This window comes from Salvelinus namaycush, unplaced genomic scaffold, assembly GCF_016432855.1.
Source record: "Salvelinus namaycush isolate Seneca unplaced genomic scaffold, SaNama_1.0 Scaffold2569, whole genome shotgun sequence".
Taxonomy (NCBI): domain Eukaryota; kingdom Metazoa; phylum Chordata; class Actinopteri; order Salmoniformes; family Salmonidae; genus Salvelinus; species Salvelinus namaycush.
Window position 1 is genome coordinate 27,967 of NW_024059418.1, and position 8,105 is coordinate 36,071.

The window sequence follows — 8,105 nt, forward strand, 5'->3', positions numbered from 1 at the left end:
CCAGGTTCATCTCTCTGTAGGTGATGGCTTTGTTATGGAAGGTTTGGGAATCGCTTCCTTTTAGGTGGTTGTAGAATTTAACGGCTCTTTTCTGGATTTTGATAATTAGTGGGTATCGGCCTAATTCTGCTCTGCATGCATTATTTGGTGTTCTACGTTGTACACGGAGGATATTTTTGCAGAATTCTGCATGCAGAGTCTCAATTTGGTGTTTGTCCCATTTTGTGAAATCTTGGTTGGTGAGCGGACCCCAGACCTCACAACCATAAAGGGCAATGGGCTCTATGACTGATTCAAGTATTTTTAGCCAGATCCTAATTGGTATGTTGAAATTTATCTTCCTTTTGATGGCATAGAATGCCCTTCTTGCCTTGTCTCTCAGATCGTTCACAGCTTTGTGGAAGTTACCTGTGGTGCTGATGTTTAGGCCGAGGTATGTATAGTTTTTTGTGTGCTCTAGGGCAACGGTGTCTAGATGGAATTTGTGGTCCTGGCGACTGGACCTTTTTTGGAACACCATTATTTTGGTCTTACTGAGATTTACTGTCAGGGCCCAGGTCTGACAGAATCTGTGCAGAAGATCTAGGTGCTGCTGTAGGCCCTCCTTGGTTGGTGACAGAAGCACCAGATCATCAGCAAACAGTAGACATTTGACTTCGGATTCTAGTAGGGTGAGACCGGGTGCTGCAGACTGTTCTAGTGCCCGCGCCAATTCGTTGATATATATGTTGAAGAGGGTGGGGCTTAAGCTGCATCCCTGTCTCACCCCACGACCCTGTGTGAAGAAATGTGTGTGTTTTTTGCCAATTTTAACCGCACACTTGTTGTTTGTGTACATGGATTTTATAATGTCGTATGTTTTACCCCCAACACCACTTTCCATCAATTTGTATAGCAGACCCTCATGCCAAATTGAGTCGAAGGCTTTTTTGAAATCAACAAAGCATGAGAAGACTTTGCCTTTGTTTTGGTTTGTTTGGTTGTCAATTAGGGTGTGTAGGGTGAATACATGGTCTGTTGTACGGTAATTTGGTAAAAAGCCAATTTGACATTTGCTCAGTACATTGTTTTCATTGAGGAAATGTACGAGTCTGCTGTTAATGATAATGCAGAGGATTTTCCCAAGGTTACTGTTGACGCATATTCCACGGTAGTTATTGGGGTCAAATTTGTCTCCACTTTTGTGGATTGGGGTGATCAGTCCTTGGTTCCAAATATTGGGGAAGATGCCAGAGCTAAGGACGATGTTAAAGAGTTTTAGTATAGCCAATTGGAATTTGTTGTCTGTATATTTGATCATTTCATTAAGGATACCATCAACACCACAGGCCTTTTTGGGTTGGAGGGTTTTTATTTTGTCCTGTAACTCATTCAAGGTAATTGGAGAATCCAGTGGGTTCTGGTAGTCTTTAATAGTTGATTCTAGGATTTGTATTTGATCATGTATATGTTTTTGCTCTTTATTCTTTGTTATAGAGCCAAAAAGATTGGAGAAGTGGTTTACCCATACATCTCCATTTTGGATAGATAATTCTTCGTGTTGTTGTTTGTTTAGTGTTTTCCAATTTTCCCAGAATTGGTTAGAGTCTATGGAGTCTTCAATTACATTGAGCTGATTTCTGACGTGCTGTTCCTTCTTTTTCCGTAGTGTATTTCTGTATTGTTTTAGTGATTCACCATAGTGAAGGCGTAGACTCAGGTTTTCCGGGTCTCTATGTTTTTGGTTGGACAGGTTTCTCAATTTATTTCTTAGATTTTTGCATTCTTTATCAAACCATTTGTCATTGTTGTTCATTTTCTTCGGTTTTCTATTTGAGATTTTTAGATTTGATAGGGAAGCTGAGAGGTCAAATATACTGTTAAGATTTTCTACTGCCAAGTTTACACCTTCACTATTGCAGTGGAACATTTTACCCAGGAAGTTGTCTAAAAGGGATTGAATTTGCTGTTGCCTAATTGTTTTTTGGTAGGTTTCCAAACTGCATTCCTTCCATCTATAGCATTTCTTAATGTTACTCAGTTCCTTTGGCTTTGATGCCTCATGATTGAGTATTGCTCTGTTCAAGTAGACTGTGATTTTGCTGTGGTCTGATAGGGGTGTCAGTGGGCTGACTGTGAACGCTCTGAGAGACTCTGGGTTGAGGTCAGTGATAAAGTAGTCTACAGTGCTACTGCCAAGAGATGAGCTATAGGTGAACCTACCATAGGAGTCCCCTCGAAGCCTACCATTGACTATGTACATACCCAGCGTGCGACAGAGCTGCAGGAGTTGTGACCCGTTTTTGTTGGTTATGTTGTCATAGTTGTGCCTAGGGGGGCATATGGGGGAGGGAATGCTGTCACCTGCAGGCAGGTGTTTGTCCGTGTCTGTTTGTCTCTATCCGTCTCCTCCATCTCTCTATCCGTCTCCTCCATCTCTCTATCCGTCTCCTTCATCTCTCTATCCGTCTCCTCCATCTCTCTATCTATCCCCTCCATCTCTCTATCTATCTCCTTCATCTCTCTATCCGTCTCCTCCATCTCTCTATCCGTCTCCTCCATCTCTCTGTCCGTCTCCTCCATCTCTCTATCTATCCCCTCCATCTCTCTATCCGTCTCCTTCATCTCTCTATCTATCCTCTCCATCTCTCTATATTTCTCCTCCATCTCTCTATCCGTCTCCTCCATCTCTCTATCCTTCTCCTCCATCTCTCTATCTATCTCCTCCATCTCTCTATCCTTCTCCTCCATCTCTCTATCTATCCCCTCCATCTCTCTATCCTTCTCCTCCATCTCTCTATCCTTCTCCTCCATCTCTCTATCCTTCTCCTCCATCTCTCTATCCTTCTCCTCCATCTCTCTATCCGTCTCCTCCATCTCTCTATCCGTCTCCTCCATCTCTCTATCCTTCTCCTCCATCTCTCTATCCTTCTCCTCCATCTCTCTATCCGTCTCCTCCATCTCTCTATCTATCTCCTCCATCTCTCTATCCTTCTCCTCCATCTCTCTATCCGTCTCCTCCATCTCTCTATCCTTCCCCTCCATCTCTCTATCCGTCTCCTCCATCTCTCTATCTATCCCCTCCATCTCTCTATCTATCTCCTCCATCTCTCTATCCTTCCCCTCCATCTCTCTATCTATCCCCTCCATCTCTCTATCTATCCCCTCCATCTCTCTATCCGTCTTCTCCATCTCTCTATCCTTCCCCTCCATCTCTCCATCTATCCTCTCCATCTCTTTATATGTCTCCTCCATCTGTCTGCTGAAGTCCCTCTGCATCTTTCTCTTAGAGATGATGCTCCTCTGTAACTCAGGCAGGACTATCTTCATCAGGTTTCTCGTCGTTTCAACTCTGGCCTCTCCTGACATTGTCTCCTCTACCTGCTTCAGCAGCTCTGGGAACTGCGTGCCATGGGCCCTGTCGTTAATGTTGAAGACGTGGTTACTGCTCCCACATTTCTCTACAAGCTGCTGGAGGTCCTGACTCCCTTCTTGGAGAAACTCATCAATGCTCTGCTCTTTCAGGCCATCATGGGTGAATAGAATCACAGGGTGTCCACAACAACCCTCCCCCAAACATCTTTCCATTCTCTCCAGAGCCCCTCGATCCTCTCATTTGGAGCGCTCCACCAAGACCAGGATGAAGACGTAGGGTGCCGGGGCTGACATCCTGTCTCATCTCCTCCAGAGAGAGTCCAGAGCAGAACCAGTCTGAACCAGTCATCTTCCAGGCCCCACCCCCTCTCCTCATACTCCTCTGGAGTGACACAAAATCCTAATTTAATCCATTTTAAATTCAGGCAGTAACAAAACGTGGAAAATTCAAGGTGTGAATACTTTCTGAAGGCTCCGTATACGGAAGTACTTTAGTGCCAGAAAGGGGTTAAATATGGCAACATAAAAAATACAAAGATCCTCAACTTCTTCTAGCAGTAAGGCCAAATTCAATGATTCATCAAATACATTTTTTAGATATTTGTTTATACGTACAGGGGTCCTAAAATTCAAATTCAAAAAGCTAAATGATCCTTGGTATGACCTTCTCAAAACAATTCCATATGTCAGTAGAACCCCAGCCCGGGGCCTTAGACCTCAGTAGAACCCCAGCCCGGGGCCTTAGACCTCAGTAGAACCCAGCCCGGGGCCTTAGGCCTCAGTAGAACCTCAGTAGAACCCCAGCCCGGGGCCTTAGGCCTCAGTAGAACCCCAGCCCGGGGCCTTAGGCCTCAGTAGAACCCCAGCCCGGGGCCTTAGGCCTCAGTAGAACCCCAGCCCGGGGCCTTAGGCCTCAATAGAATCCCAGCCCGGGGCCTTAGACCTCAGTAGAACTCCAGCCCGGGGCCTTAGGCCTCAGTAGAACCCCAGCCCGGGGCCTTAGGCCTCAATAGAACCCCAGCCCGGGGCCTTAGACCTCAGTAGAACCCCAGCCCGGGGCCTTAGGCCTCAGTAGAACCCCAGCCCGGGGCCTTAGGCCTCAGTAGAACCCCAGCCCCCCGGGGCCTTAGACCCCAGCAGAACCCCAGCCCGGGGCCTTAGACCCCAGCAGAACCCCAGCCCGGGGCCTTAGACCCCAGCAGAACCCCAGCCCGGGGCCTTAGACCTCAGTATAACTGAGATCTCCTCTCACCTTTATTGATCTCCACTTCAGATTAAAAATAGTTGATTTAAATCCAACACTGCTTCGCTATTCATTCAAAATAAATATATATATATATACACAAGTACGTACAGACAAATCTATACAACATTCTTTACCGAAGAGAAATGTACAGACTTTCACCTTTACCCAGGTACAGTCTGACAGGTAAACCCTTCTCTCCTCTATTCTCATCTCCCCTCCTTCCTACTCTTCATGCCCAATAGAGAACTGTAGATAACATAAAGCATTTTATCTGTAGAAATCCTGTACTTACTATTTATAATCACATTATGAGCCTATTGAGACTCATGTCCAACTCGCAACAAAAGTCCAACTTTTGGGGGAGGTGTCTAAATATTGATAATTTGACAGAGATTCATCAATCTCACCGGGAGAGAGCATCCGAGCGAGCGAAACAGCGCCCCTCTGTCTGAGTATTTGTAGCCAATGCATCTGATGCTGTCTGGCCAAAAAGAGTATCATGACTGGGTTGTGTTCATGCCACATTAAAATGTAAAATATGTTTTACTGTTAAATGTCTTTACTTATAGACCCATCAACAAAAATGTATTGAGGCAAGTACATGTACCCAAATAGAGGCTCCCCTGAATGTCACGGTATAATTCACACTCTGGCTGCCACTGACAAACACACCAACTCAACTGAGGATCAACTCTGATCATAGACCACGTTATATACTCTACTGCCCCCTGCTGCTAATAAACTGTACTGCATGTTGGTGATTCTGACTCAGGCTTCCTGCAGTCAGATTAACCCCATCAGCTCTGGGATTCAGACGGGTAAACTGTAGAGGGCCGTTTAGGGCTCTGGTCAAAAACAGGCCATATTGTACATATATATTTAATATTTATTTAAACAGGGAGTCACACTGAGATTAAAACATCTATTTTACAAGAGAGCCATGTATACAATACAATTTTTTTTAAACGGAATGATAAAACAACAGTCACATACATGTGTATAAAACTATATAATTCAGTACACAATAACAAAATAAATATATTTAATAAAAGCAATCACATTCAACTACATAGAGGTCCATGGTATTTTAACTATTCCACAGCCAGCACACCTGATTCAACTTGTCAGCTAATCATCAAAGCCTTGATTGGTGGATCAGGGTGAGTTAGTTCAGGGCCAACATGGTGATTGGTGGATCAGGGTGAGTTAGTTCAGGGCCAACATGGTGATTGGTGGATCAGGGTGAGTTAGTTCAGGGCCAACATGGTGATTGGTGGATCAGGGTGAGTTAGTTCAGGGCCAACATGGTGATTGGTGGATCAGGGTGAGTTAGTTCAGGGCCAACATGGTGATTGGTGGATCAGGGTGAGTTAGTTCAGGGCCAACATGGTGATTGGTGGATCAGGGTGAGTTAGTTCAGGGCCAACATGGTGATTGGTGGATCAGGGTGAGTTAGTTCAGGGCCAACATGGTGATTGGTGGATCAGGGTGAGTTAGTTCAGGGCCAACATGGTGATTGGTGGATCAGGGTGAGTTAGTTCAGGGCCAACATGGTGATTGGTGGATCAGGGTGAGTTAGTTCAGGGCCAACATGGTGATTGGTGGATCAGGGTGAGTTAGTTCAGGGCCAACATGGTGATTGGTGGATCAGGGTGAGTTAGTTCAGGGCCAACATGGTGATTGGTGGATCAGGGTGAGTTAGTTCAGGGCCAACATGGTGATTGGTGGATCAGGGTGAGTTAGTTCAGGACCAACATGGTGATTGGTGGATCAGGGTGAGTTAGTTCAGGGCCAACATGGTGATTGGTGGATCAGGGTGAGTTAGTTCAGGGCCAACATGGTGATTGGTGGATCAGGGTGAGTTAGTTCAGGACCAACATGGTGATTGGTGGATCAGGGGGAGTTAGTTCAGGGCCAACATGGTGATTGGTGGATCAGGGTGAGTTAGTTCAGGGCCAACATGGTGATTGGTGGATCAGGGTGAGTTAGTTCAGGGCCAACATGGTGATTGGTGGATCAAGGTGAGTTAGTTCAGGGCCAGCATGGTGATTGGTGGATCAGGGTGAGTTAGTTCAGGGCCAACATGGTGATTGGTGGATCAGGGTGAGTTAGTTCAGGGCCAACATGGTGATTGGTGGATCAGGGTGAGTTAGTTCAGGGCAACATGGTGATTGGTGGATCAGGGTGAGTTAGTTCAGGGCCAACATGGTGATTGGTGGATCAGGGTGAGTTAGTTCAGGGCCAACATGGTGATTGGTGGATCAGGGTGAGTTAGTTCAGGGCCAACATGGTGATTGGTGGATCAGGGTGAATTAGTTCAGGGCCAACATGGTGATTGGTGGATCAGGGTGAGTTAGTTCAGGGCCAACATGGTGATTGGTGGATCAGGGTGAGTTAGTTCAGGGCCAACATGGTGATTGGTGGATCAGGGTGAGTTAGTTCAGGGCCAACATGGTGATTGGTGGATCAGGGTGAGTTAGTTCAGGGCCAACATGGTGATTGGTGGATCAGGGTGAGTTAGTTCAGGGCCAACATGGTGATTGGTGGATCAGGGTGAATTAGTTCAGGGCCAACATGGTGATTGGTGGATCAGGGTGAGTTAGTTCAGGGCCAACATGGTGATTGGTGGATCAGGGTGAGTTAGTTCAGGGCCAACATGGTGATTGGTGGATCAGGGTGAGTTAGTTCAGGGCCAACATGGTGATTGGTGGATCAGGGTGAGTTAGTTCAGGGCCAACATGGTGATTGGTGGATCAGGGTGAGTTAGTTCAGGGCCAACATGGTGATTGGTGGATCAGGGTGAGTTAGTTCAGGGCCAACATGGTGATTGGTGGATCAGGGTGAGTTAGTTCAGGCCAACATGGTGATTGGTGGATCAGGGTGAGTTAGTTCAGGGCCAACATGGTGATTGGTGGATCAGGGTGAGTTAGTTCAGGGCCAACATGGTGATTGGTGGATCAGGGTGAGTTAGTTCAGGGACCAACATGGTGATTGGTGGATCAGGGTGAGTTAGTTCAGGGCCAACATGGTGATTGGTGGATCAGGGTGAGTTAGTTCAGGGCCAACATGGTGATGTGGTGGATCAGGGTGAGTTAGTTCAGGGCCAACATGGTGAATTGGTGGATCAAGGGTGAGTTAGTTCAGGGCCAACATGGTGATTGTGGATCAGGGGGAGTTAGTTCAGGGCCAACATGGTGATTGGTGGATCAGGGTGAGTTAGTTCAGGGCCAACATGGTGATTGGTGGATCAGGGTGAGTTAGTTCAGGGCCAACATGGTGATTGGTGGATCAGGGTGAGTTAGTTCAGGGCCAACATGGTGATTGGTGGATCAGGGTGAGTTAGTTCAGGGCCAACATGGTGATTGGTGGATCAGGGTGAGTTAGTTCAGGGCCAACATGGTGATTGGTGGATCAGGGTGAGTTAGTTCAGGGCCAACATGGTGATTGGTGGATCAGGGTGAGTTAGTTCAGGGCCAACATGGTGATTGGTGGATCAGGGTGAGTT